Source organism: Manacus candei, unplaced genomic scaffold (assembly GCF_025592945.1).
Source record: "Manacus candei isolate 608988 ecotype Guabito, Panama unplaced genomic scaffold, ASM2559294v1 h1tg000023l, whole genome shotgun sequence".
Taxonomy (NCBI): domain Eukaryota; kingdom Metazoa; phylum Chordata; class Aves; order Passeriformes; family Pipridae; genus Manacus; species Manacus candei.
In genome coordinates this window covers 11,496,117-11,505,165 of record NW_026138071.1, presented here as the reverse complement: position 1 = coordinate 11,505,165, position 9,049 = coordinate 11,496,117, and the positions used below count along the sequence as shown (strand labels likewise).

The 9,049-nt window shown below is 39.3% G+C and overlaps 1 long non-coding RNA gene across 2 annotated transcripts; it reads left to right on the top strand.

Moving 5' to 3' along the window:
- Positions 1-3,554: 3,554 nt before the first annotated feature.
- LOC127471089 (uncharacterized) lies at positions 3,555-7,844 on the top strand. 2 transcript variants are annotated; one of them, XR_007904558.1, is made up of 3 exons: positions 3,555-3,592; positions 4,435-4,714; positions 7,342-7,844. It is a non-coding gene; the product is annotated as an uncharacterized LOC127471089 (long non-coding RNA). The 2 variants fall into 2 exon arrangements; XR_007904557.1 differs by lacking the exon at positions 3,555-3,592 and adding an exon at positions 3,651-3,735.
- The last annotated feature ends 1,205 nt before the right edge of the window (positions 7,845-9,049 follow it).

The following is a 9,049-nucleotide window of genomic DNA, read 5'->3' as shown; positions in this document are numbered from 1 at the left end:
GTGTAAAAAATATGATTAGGCTCCTAGATAGTAGGTTTTAATGAAAATATTACTTGAAATATCCTTATGTCCTCTACATTTAGAAACAGTGAAACATGAGCAGGGATGATAGATTCTTTAGCCTGATTTTGGGAATGTGACCCATGAGAAACTACCTTTTGCTATGGGAAAAAAAAAAAAAGGCGTGTCCTGCAGCATATAATTGAGGGCATGGAGTGCAGTTGTGTCCCTGTAGAAACTGCTCAGTTGTGACAGGTTTTGTAATCTCAAAAATAATAATGGTTCTCTTTGGTATTCTAGAATATGGAAAATCCTGTATTCTTATATTCTAGCCCTTAAATGAATCCCAGAGAGAATGATATTTTGAATAGCTTTCTTCTAATGTAACCTTATACTGTTAAAACCTAAGGGGCAAACTAAAATGAAAAACTGCCCACAAATCCCTGGTCTTTCACTGTGTTTAACTCAGGATGAGCGTGAGATGATGACAGGTGGTTTTAAAGTACCTTTTGTCCTTTCCTAATCCTGGTTTATGGGGATTTAAACATCACAGGCATAGTAAGTAGTCAATGAACTGCTCTATCTCATGCATAGTTTTCCTGGGATCACTGTGAACTAGGAAAATATACAGGGTGTACTGTCGTACCTTCATCCCTTCCTGGTATGCACTCTAGTTGTGTGCCTGAGTAAGATCTGCTCTGGTGACCCTAAACCATATTCAGTTTGTATGGGTTTTTTTATACTGATAAGTTAGTTCAAACCAGCAGCTTCACAGCTGTAAATCTGACCTTGCATCTCGTACTGCAACTTGATCACTATGTCAGTTTTCATAAGCAGTAATTGTTTTGCTATAAGAAGACTAGTAAGAACTACTGCTTATATTTATTACATTAGTTTTGTTTGCGTTCCTCATTGCTCTCTCTTGTTTCTTAATATTTAAAGAATCAGATTAATACCTGCAAGGAAATATTAGGAAGACCAGAAAATACTAACAAGGAAGGAAAAGGAAATGTCCATGTAGAAGAATATATGATCCATACTAAGGTAAGTGCAGGTATAGCAACAGAAATAAATAAAGGGAAGAGCAAGATTTGGGTTTAATGTTCTCTTTCATCAAAAAGACTTTTGTGCAGAAATGGAAGAGTGCTGGCACTAATAGTGTACATAATTTGAATCTCTGCTGATTGTAGTCAGTGCTTCAATATTTGAAACTGTTATAGTGTGATGACATTTGGAAAAGTTGGATGACAGTAAAACATAAGAAGAGTTTCATGTAATTTTGAATGTGTTCTGTAAGTTTTATTGCAGCTCATTTATCTGGGTTGATTTAAAATATGAAAAAGCTCATCTAAAGATAATGTATTACTACGCTCATGAGACTTGTCAAAGCCCAAGCAAGATGGAATCAACAGTGACTACTGGCAATGAGGTGCATAAAGGAACAGATATGACTAAATCATATTACAAGGATGGTGTGGGATGCCTTTGTTGATTACAGAAGATGTAAATCTTTGTCTTGAATTTTCACTAGGTTTCTTTGATTGCTGGATATAAAGAGAGAGATGTATTTCTGCTGGAAAAGGTAAATATGCATCAGCACACTTTCTATTCAGTAGTCTTCACTTTGGTTATCTCTTAGTATCATTTTCTGCCTGTTAGATGATGGCAGCTTTTTAAATGAGAACTTCACCATTCATATATATGTGCCTTTCCTCTTTGTGTTCAATCACTTCATTATGCTCAAAAGGTAACAAACCTTGAAGACCACTCAGAAACAATAGCTCATAAAAATTCAGGGGACTGATTGTCTGAAAAGTTGACTGGAAAAACTAACTATTGACTACAGTAGGTCCTGCCTTTATCTAGGACAACTAGAAACCTAATTTGTAAAGTCAGGCATGAGTTTTTGTCATCTTTTATTGAAGAACGCCCTCTTTTCTTCCTGCAGTAGATCCAGACATCTTGTGTTTCATTTGAATAATGGCTATGGGTAGCTGTTCACTGATTGCTGATGAATCTTAACTGAAACTACTGAACTTTGGACTTTTGCCTCTAAAGTCTAATGGAACCTCAGTTTAACCTAATGTCTGATTTTTTTAAAAGATCTAGAAGAAATCTTTTCAACTGTGACCTGTGGAAATAATCTGAACACTTTGGGAATGGAAGACACTCATATCTATTTCATCACCCATCAGCTTTTCACAAGTAGATGGCCATTGTAATATATCAGGAGTGCTGAGTCCCTACTCCCCTTTTTCCATTGTGCAATAATTAACTGGGTATCCAGCTTCATAAATCAAAGGTCTAAAATTTGAGGCTTGTCCTTTTAATTATTTCTGGAGTTTTGACTACAACACTACAATATGAATAAAACATTACTTTCAGGTCAGTATGAGGTTTCAAGCTAATGGCCTTCAAATTAATGAAACAACTTCTTCTACTGTACCTAATCAGCCACAGAGGATTATGGGGACCTAGGGCACTTTCATTAGTATCTCTTAAAATGCCTGACACAAAGTGACATAGCTTCAGTTTTTCAAGAAGGCTAAGCATTAAACAGTCATTTTTAAGGAACAAAATAAATTTTAATATCTAGGGGATGTGGTATGTAACTTTAATAGCTTGTGGCTCTGGCTTACAATGACACTTAAGCACAATTGTTTATCCTAAAGAAGAAAAAAAGAGCAATGAACAACCCCTTCAAAGCCTTTTAAGACATCAGTAATTACAATGGGTATATTGCTTAGCTGTTCTCATACATATTTTTCAAACTTACAAACTACTGTCCCAGTGAAAATTTAGGCAAAATGAGTAAAGAATGTGTTCTAGTTTCTTGAATATGCCCTTCATTTTATAGTACTGTGCAGCTGCACTAGAAACACCAGTGTTGCATATCTGAAATTTCTTAAAGTCACTTTTCTTACAAGAAAAGTAACTCTCATGTTGCTTTTAATTTGAGATCTCATCCTGCATGATGCTGATCACCATGTATTCAAAACAGTAAAACAGCAGGAGGTACCCTTTACTGTGCTGAGGTCCTTAGAAGTACACTAATCAGGAAAAATCTTAAATCTTGGAACTTCCAAATGCAAACAGGAATGCATAGAGGAAGGAGGAATTCAGTTAGCCATCTTGCAAAACACAAGTCATGACATCAAGCTGCTTTTCAATGGCAAACTTTGACCTCACAATTTTGTATTCTGTGAAGTGACTATAAAAATAACATTATATACTCTCCTCGTGGTAGCTCAGGTGGACCTAACTTCTCCAGGCACGCTATCCTGTTCCTCCAGGGTAGTAAGGTGCAATCTGTTGAGATGTTGGTACAGCAGTACAGTCAGAGTGAGGGTGTTGTGCCCCCACTGCCATTTGCAGCTCTTTGGCTGTGGGACTGTGCTGTGAAGCAGGCACGGCCAGCGCTCTCCTGAAGGGACAAAAGGGAGTGTGAATGGCAATGCTGCAGCTCTGAGAGAAAGTGGATAAAGGGGGAAGGGTGGACTGCTCAAGCCAGTCACCCTGCTTACCAAAGTTTGTGCTCACTGAACTGTCCTATATCTCATTCCTGCGAACAAGTCCCCCAAGGAGGAGAGAGGTGGGGTTTTTTAATTATTGTAATCCTTTTGACCTCATGCATTCATGAGTTTGGTCTCTTCTTGTCAAAGTAGTTTTGCAGGTTGGCCGAATCAGGTACTATTTTCAAAGCAAATATTTTGAGTATTGTTCCTTAGCAATCAGGTAAGAATTGCCAAAGTGTGGCTTATCTTGAGCTATCATTTTCTTCATATTTTTCCATTTAATTTAACATTAAAAATACATTTATACTATACAAATCAATACACTGTAACTTTGTTCTTAGAAAGATTGTGTTTCATATGCCTATTGATGTCTAGTCCTCCTGTCCAATGAGCATTCAGGCTTCTTCACAAAATCCAGTTAGACCATATTTTCAGCTTTAGACAGCGTTTAATCACTGATGTTCTGTAATACATATCAAAACTGAGAATCTGTCACCTGCAGTCCCTGTACTGTTAAACTATGTTCTCATTTGTTTATTCTTATTACCCTGGATTTGGCTTGGGATTCTAATTAATACTACTGATATGAAAGCTTATTATTTAGCTTTCCTCAGGTGCTTTGATTGACTGCTCTCATGATCTCTCGGGTGTTTCATTATAGCTGTTGGCGGAATGAAACCTAACAGTTTTTAGTATGTAAGAGTCACACTTACGAAAGTGTTTGTCCTGAACAGATCTGATATGTTATTAACAGGAAAGTATGTAAATGAAAATAGTAAAAGGGACTCAGAGTTATTGCAGCCTATCCTATTTCCCTTGTTAGTACCCTAAAAAGTTTTTAGAACAGGAGTCATTTGGAAAAGTCTCTTTACCTCCCGTTCCTTTTCAAGTACAAATTCCTTCTGTTGCTTCCTTGCAGGGCAGAAATGGCATTGAAGGGCAAGTGAATTGGGCAAAAGTGAGGACCTTTGTTCCTCAGAGACAGACAAAGGGCCAAAGAAATCTGTTTACATTAAGGCAAGTACCAAGATCTTGGGTAATTAGAGATATAGTTAGGGTAAAGCACACTTTCCTGTACTTTGTGACTGTGTCAGAATGGGGCACAGGGACTTACAGGCTGGACCAGACAGTGCTGACCAAAGGGTTCAGAGGACAACTGGAAGCTGTTTAATATTTTTTCACTTTCTTCTGCCTTCCAGGTAAATGAACTCTCTCATCTCTATATGATTACTGTTAAACTCCACCACAGGCCCATTTCTGCAGGCAAAATACACCTGGGGGTTGTTTGGGAGCGTCTTTACTGGCTGTCTCTCTACTGGTCTTACTTGTTCAGTGGCAGTCACCAAAAAAAGCACGTGGTTCCCATGCACTGCTTCTTGTTCCAGGATGCACTAATAGAATTCCAGGTTGAAAGAGAGAAATTGTAATGTGGCACTAACCAGAAGACCTTGAGGAAATTTTTGGCCACAGTGTCAGCTGCATTGTGCAATCCTGACTCTGTGATTTCTGTTCTGGACCAATTCACATCTCCTCAGTTTAATGTTTCTCACATTCATGTGGTCTGGGGATCCACCTTTGATCCAGTCTTCTGGAAATCTGTGCTCTAGTTATGAATAGGCATTAGATGTTTGGGAACTATATGAACTAAGACTCTCTTTTTCTTAGTTTGAGATTAGGTGGGTTTGGTTTGTTCTTTAAATCCTTGGAAGAAATTACCTTCCTGGCAACTAATTTCCATTGTTTTAGATACTGTGAAATGTGATGTGGCTTATATGAGAAACTTGGTGAACTCAGTGCTATTGTCTGTTTTTCTTTGTTGTAGAGTTGAAATTAATATTGGTTCCTTGTACAAGATGTAACTCAGTCCCTGAAAATGTGATTTTCCTGTTTATGGAAACTTCTGCTCACAACATATGTATTTGGAAAGATTAAGTGGTGAAATGCAAATACACATTGCTACTGTGGATACCCATGAAAAAAACTAAGTCTGTTCTGCCTGAAGTCTGATGGTTTTGATGCAAACTGAAGTGGGCCTTAGGTGAAGGAAATGTCTCAAGAGTAGTACCTCTAAAGAGACCCTCCTGCCATTAATAGCTTCTTAATAATGGAAGCCTCTAACACACACACACATACACACACACACCCCTAAAGCGTTGCTTTCTGTAAAACTAAGGTTCAGTTAAAGAAATAGGACACTTTAGATTGTAGAGTAGCAAAGATGGATGAAATCTGAATAATTACTGCAGTTGGGTACTTATATGATTACCCAGGCAGAGAGACTGTCCTTAGTTTAAATTTGTATGACTTGTCATTACCAGTCTTCCCTCAAAAAATGAGCATGTTTAGTATGTTTAAAATGTAGCCTTGCTTTAGTATGATTACACAAAAATAACAAAAAAAGCTTGTCATCATAAAAGCATAGGATTTAATAATTAAACTTAAATGTTAAATTGGAAACACAGCTTGTAACTTAAAATATTTTCTTTGTGGAAACACCTGGGTTTATCCACAGACAGATTGACCACAAGATTACTGAACGCCAACGGCAATTACAGCTTTATTGGATAATGCACTGGGCAGATCCTTAGCCTCTGTAAACTGTCCCAAGAAGTTCAGAAGAGACAAATTTACAGGTGCAAATCTGACCCACAGTTTCTTTAACTGAGTGTATATATTTTTTTTCTTTTCTAACTATCAGCTTTGTATCTTTACCTAGTCATACATCAACCCTGATGTTTCTGTCTGTCTGGTAAGAATTGCATGAGTTTGGACACTGACTTGAGCTGAACTTTGGTCAAAAATGAAGCCTTTTAAATTTTAACTTCCTTGCTTAGTGTGATCTTTAATATTTAAGCAGTGCAGTTGTTAGTTCTAAATTACACCTTTAACTGCTTTTCTGAGTGCTTGCTTACAGCAAAACCCAGGCAAGCAAAGACATTGCAAACTATATTTTAAATTAAGAGTAGAGTTTAGTGAACAACTGCATTGCCTGTGTTTTCTCCCTCTAACTTTCTAACAGATATACTCTGCATCTTCTTAAACATGCAATAATCGACTGAAAATCCCTCAGTCTAGTTCACTCAGAAACAATCAGCTACCATTTTAGTCAACAGGAAGCTGACAGGGAGAAGCGCATTGCACCCACATGGGCAATTTTGGATATATTTATGGGAAAGCTTTGAGGAGTTTTGATTCTATCTTGCAGCTCTAGTCTTGGAGAAGTCCTATTTACTGGTGTCCAACAGGACAGAGTCCCTTTAGTTGGATAACGAGGTGCCACGGTAAAGTGAGTGGAGAAAATTTTAGATGAAGTTAACAGAGAACACCATTGTCCTGTACTGGCTCCTTCATTACTATCATTCTTCAGCAGTAAAGCATCTGGGCTGATCTGTTCATTTGTCTCTGAATGCAAATTTTGTCTTCTGAGTGCAAAGAATAATGGGTGGGAAGGGCTTGATCCACTGTCTCAGTACAGGGCTTCCCCTCACTATCAACAGCATCTCCAGCATTCCTTTTTGAGAATCCCTCTTGCCTACCATCCTGTGGGAAGTACAGATGAGTAGAAATGGTGATAGTGAATGAGGCAGGAGCAAACCTTTGGCTGCCAACTGTTTGGGAGTGAAACATAGGGAGGTGCCTCCCAAAGCTTGTATCCAGGTCACCTAAAACCTACGGTGGTGGAAATAGGAGGAGAGCACGCAGCTCCCAGTCTGGGGTTGCAGCTCCCAAGTGCTGTTTGCCCTGTCTGCGTGTTGCTGGGGTGTGAACTGATTTAAACAATTTCTCTTATAATTAAGAACGGTCAATCTGTATGTTGGCTTTACAGGCACCCATCTGTACAGAGCAGATCTGCTTGCTACCCTCAGAGGATCCCTTCCTTCCCTCCCCATCGGCCTTGTTGGGGGATTAAAGCAGCAGTGGCCCCATACACAAACGCAGCTGGTTCCGTTTGGTCAGCCTGAGCCTTGCTGTGAAACCACGACAAGAATTCCAGTAAGTTGGCAACACTGAAACACAAAGAAAACAACAATAGGAAAAGTCCTTCCGTGCAGAAAGGAATGTTTCAAGCACTGTTCCCCTACAGTGAAAGGAGAGAGGGTGGGAGGGAGGAGAGAGATTTGAAGAGGGCATGTCTCCCCCTCCCCCGGCAGCTCTGGATCTTGTGATGGAGAGATCTTATCCTCTCTTTGTGATTCAGAGGTGCCAGGAAGCTAATTGAATATTCTGATCTGCCCCCAGTGTTTCTTGTGGCTTGACCCCGGTGCTGTGTCGTACCACTACACCAAACAGCCCTGAACCTGCATAAATCACAACCTTGCAAAAGCCTGTGCTCCACATCTTCTCTCCCCACCCCCCCTTTTCCATCTTGATAGATAGAAAACCTTTACGGAAAGGTTTAGAGGGATTAGCGTCCTACAGGACCTGGAGAAAAATCACAGTCTGCTAATAAGCAGCAACATGTTCCTTTGCAACTTTTGCAGGAACAATACAAGCACCTCTACCCCTTAATTGAAACTGCCATCCATGGCAAAAAGAAGAAGAGTTAAGCTTTGAAATATTGCTTAAGTTCTGTTGCAGCATCAGCAAACAGCCATTGCAGTATAATGAGCATAGCATAATGTTCATGCAGATGATATATGGTTTCTATAATGGTGATGTTATTGAAATTAACCTGACAAAGCCTCTTGCAAGACAAGTAGACCCATTCTTCTCCCATGGTATGTATGTATGCACAGTAGTCATTGTTGACATGCATGTGTATGTGTGCACACATGCAGAGAAGGGAACAGCTCGGCATAATTAAATGTTCTACATGGAAAACTATTTCTGACTAATATAAAACAAAATAATGATTTAACTTCACACAGCTTATATATGATGCTTCTGATCCCACAAGCAAAGCCTCCAAAATGTTTGTCCTTTTACCAAGGCTGCATTCCAGCCTGAAGTATTAGGGTATCTTTATCTTTCCCCTGTGATCCTACACACTGCTCTACCCTTGTTAAGAGGGTATATGGTTCCTGAAATGGCAGCAGTAAAACACAGGCAGACATTTCATGTGTGCTGCACACACTGTTGGAGATTTCGAACTTGAGTAGGGTGTCTCCAGCTGATATCTTAAGAATTCACAGCCAAAGCACTTTACTAAACTGATTTCATCAGCTAAGAAAGTGCAGAAGTAAGTTTCATCCCTACAGTTTTCCTTTCACAGTATTTATGTGAGGAGTACTAAATTCTTAGCTTTACCCCTGCATTGATGAGTAGGTGTTGTGACGTTTTTCAGAGTTATCAAAACTACTTTTCTTGTTTGGAGCGTGCCTTTGGGACGCTAAAACCTGGGACATATTTAACTTTCCTTCTGCAATTCCCCGACCTACTCAAACTACTTGAGTACTCAAAACACAGTGTAGCACCAATGGACTCTGATACAAAGTCTACAAAGTGCAGGGACTTGGAAGCATCTTGCCTATCCTGCAAAGTGTGGAAGGAGGGGCAGAGGCAGCCTGTGGCTGCAGGGCCTGGAGCAGTGCCTG